The sequence below is a fragment of the Anolis carolinensis genome, chromosome 1, assembly GCF_035594765.1.
Source record: "Anolis carolinensis isolate JA03-04 chromosome 1, rAnoCar3.1.pri, whole genome shotgun sequence".
In the NCBI taxonomy this organism is placed as follows: domain Eukaryota; kingdom Metazoa; phylum Chordata; class Lepidosauria; order Squamata; family Dactyloidae; genus Anolis; species Anolis carolinensis.
Genome location: NC_085841.1, coordinates 81,415,817 through 81,419,440, shown reverse-complemented (window position 1 = coordinate 81,419,440; position 3,624 = coordinate 81,415,817). Strand labels below are relative to the sequence as shown.

Sequence of the window (3,624 nt, the reverse complement as noted above, 5' to 3'; positions counted from 1 at the left end):
AATCTGCTTCACTGGAAGGGTCTTGAAGGCAGTAGGGGTGTACATTTTGGGTAAACCCTGTTCCTTTTTCAGTGTCCATTTTTGGGATGCCCCCATTCCATTTTTTTGGGAGCTGCCTGAATTCGGGAGGGCAAAGTGCAATTTTTCAATTCGGCAACCTGAAAATCCATTTTTGCTGCAGGAAAATCCAGCCCATTGGCTGCAATGGGGGAACTTCCCAGGTTCCCCTTTTCATCATTTTTAGGACTGTCATGATGGAAATGGCCATACTTGGAGGACACATTTACCACTGCAAGCTCACCAAGTTTCAGAACATTTGAATCATCCACTGATTTTATTTAAGCATAATACATTTTGGTCAAGTAATACTTCATGGTCTTCTTCAGGGTTTGTTGAAAGAGGAGAAGAAGAAGAAGAAGAAGAAGAAGAAGAAGAAGAGGAGGAGGAGGAGGAGGAGGAGGGGGAGGAGGAGGGGGGAGGGGGAGGAAGAGGGAGAATTTATTAGTCTGGGGCTCAAGGCAGGATCCATCACCATTAAAACAAAAGATAAAACACTATTAAAAGACATAAAAGAAGATACACAGAGTTGAAATACAAGTTAAAATCCACTGATTGAAACTCACAACTTAAAATTGATCAAGTTGGCCTGCCAGAAGAGATGGGTCTTCAATTGTGTCTTAAATTCTGACAGCTGATCTAGTTGTCGAATCTCTTCCAGCAGGTATTTCTATAGTCTTGGGACAGCTGATGAAAAGATCTTCTGGGTGACAGTTGCTAGATGGGTTCTGGCAGGCTGGAGGATCTAAGTGTGCAAGTGTACAGGAGAATGTGAAAGAAAAGGGACCGATTTATACCTAGCAATTGATAATTTGAGAAGTAGAAGACAGAGCATTACAGTCAGCCATAACTATCCATTGATTCAACCATCCATGAATTCAAAATAATTCCTCCTCCAAAATGAAAATTCAAAAATCAAACTTTAATTTTACAATTTTATATATAGGACTTCATTTTATTATACCATTTATTGAGTATCCATGGATTTTGGTATCCATGGAGGGTCCTGGAACCAAACCTCAACAGATACTGTTATGGTTGAGCCTTCGGGCTCCGGTAATAGAAGGTCATAAGACTCCTCGAGAGTCAGACTCTTTCGAGGAGCGTCAAAGAAAACGGCTCCGGGATTTGTTTACAGACCCGACAGATGAGGACTCATTTGAGGGTTTTTCTGAGGGTTTGGAGGAAGAGATGGCCAGCTCGGAGGAGGATGACATGGATTGGACTCGTGTGAGGGAGGATTTGGGTGTTGGGGAAACAGGCAATGAAAGCATGGGAGGTGATTGGCGGGTTGCAGGATCAGACCCATGGACTGGCTGGAGGGATGGAGCGGGATCCACAGCTGGGGATGCTGTGGGGCGTAGTCAAAGGTGCTTAAGTTCTGATGAGGATGATGATGTTGGGGCACCTGGAATTGGGATGGCAGCTGACAGCGATGATGAGCTTGAACTGGGATAAATTGGGGTTTGGGACCAATGTCTAATTGTGTTGGGCAAGGTAATCTGGACGGACGCTTGGGCTTTTGTTGGGGAACTTCCTGAAGACGGGTGTGATTCGTTACTGGATACGTAAGTTTACCAAGGACACTGGGCATCGACGGCGGGAGGAACTGTGCAGGGTTTTTCTCTGTGCAACTTGTGTTTAATCTCGATAGCTTGGACCTCCGTCGTCTTTTTGACGGGCAATATCTACTCGCACTGGATTGACGCTGGACTGACTGACTTCGATTCCGGATTATCCCTTCTGCTGGCTATCGGTGAGACCTTTGGATTTCTAGACGACTAGGCTTGGCTATTGACCTTTGGACCGGATTGGGACCCTGCTGACTGCCGTTACCCTGACTGCTGTGCCTGGACCTGGATATCATTGGCCGCTGAACCTTAAACTGAATCCTGACTACGACCACGCTTTTCGTTTGCTGCAGGAAGGAATAAACAAGCCTGGTTTATTCTCCTGCTGTTTCTGAGTAGCAGAGAGGAATCTGCTACCAGTCTGTTGTTTACATTCTGACTCCTGTTGATCCTCTTTTGTTTGCATTGTTTGCCAGGCTGAAGTAAGCACTTTTGATTTAATCCGGATTATACTTCTGTTTAACCCGGTTTATCCCTTTGAATTGTTTAAGCTCAAACTGAGTTGTTTTTTGTTACTTATCACACTGAAGTCAAGTGTTTGCCCTGTTCTTTGTCTCCTACGGGCGTTTTTAGTTCTGTAACCTCAATAAACTGAGTTTTGTTTTACTCGCTGGCGTTCTGTCTGTGACAGATACCAAGGACCCATTGTATACTGTTCCAGTTTTTTCAGTGAATACAAAAACATTTTTATTATTGAAGCAGCATAATCAAATGTTAGAAAATACAGTAGAGTCTCACTTATCCAAGTTTCTGGATTATCCAAGCCATTTTTGCAGTCAATGTTTTCAATATATCATGATATTTTGGTGCTAAATTCGTAAATACAGTAATTACAACATAACATTACTGCGTATTGAACTACTTTTTCTGTCAAATTTATTGTATAACATGATGTTTTGATGCTTAATTTGTAAAATCATAACCTAATTTGATGTTTAATAGGCTTTTCTTTAATCTCTCCTTATTATCCAAGATATTCGCTTATCCAAGGTTCTGCCGGCCCGTTTAGCTTGGGTAAGTGAGACTCTACTGTATATGAAAACATGAATTCTAAAGTGATAGATGTACTCTAAGTCTACATTTATACCATCAGTGACTAATATGTCAAGTTTCAATAGCCAATCCAGGGTTTTCCAATTCTGGGAAAATTTCTCAAGTATATGTTGAAAGACTTGGACCAATATAATGATTTGCCTATCAATTATCAGGCATAAGCTTTGGAGACACTCTTTATGGAACTGTAGAGAACGTTATACTCTAAGTAATTATAATATAATTATAATATAATTATGTAATAATGGAATCTTCGCTTTTTAGTTATAAGAGCAATCTTGAACCCTATACACCCACTTAAAAAATAGGTTCCACATCTTAGTGGTTTCCAATTAAGTTCAGATTCACTGCCCTGGAGACATGGAAACATCAGTGATGACTACTCACAGTCTATACCCCAGCTATGCATACCTATAAGTTACCCAAATAACAGTTTTTGACCATGGAACTTAATTCTGTGGTCTTAAAATAACTCTTATAAAGTTGTACAGTAGTCAGATATTTGAAAGCAAACATTGTCAAAGAATGTTTTGAAGGCACACGTATACATAAAATAAAAGCCATGCACACAGTACTCTGTTTAGTTATCAATACAGAAATGTGTTTAAAAGAAATGTTTTTAAAGTTTCTGTGAGGCTCTCTCCTTGACAGCTTAAAAGGTGAGAAATAAAGAGCAAGAACATTTCTCTTTTTAAAAAAACCTCTTCACAAAAATTGAATGCCACATTTTTGGCATTATACTTTGCTAGCAGACAGATTTATCAGATGCTTCATCTGTTTATTGCAGTTTCATTAATAATTCCATATTTTGTCACTTTGATGTTTTCAGGAGCTATGCAGCTATGCATTCAAGGACTTCCATGACTACCTGTGCATTACTAAA

At 40.2% G+C, this 3,624-nt stretch overlaps 1 long non-coding RNA gene across 1 annotated transcript; it reads left to right on the top strand.

The window, feature by feature from the left end:
- The first annotated feature begins 1,533 nt into the window (after nt 1-1,533).
- On the top strand, nt 1,534-2,294 carry LOC134298320 (uncharacterized). Its single transcript, XR_010005334.1, has 2 exons — nt 1,534-1,625; nt 1,712-2,294. It is a non-coding gene; the product is annotated as an uncharacterized LOC134298320 (long non-coding RNA).
- The last annotated feature ends 1,330 nt before the right edge of the window (nt 2,295-3,624 follow it).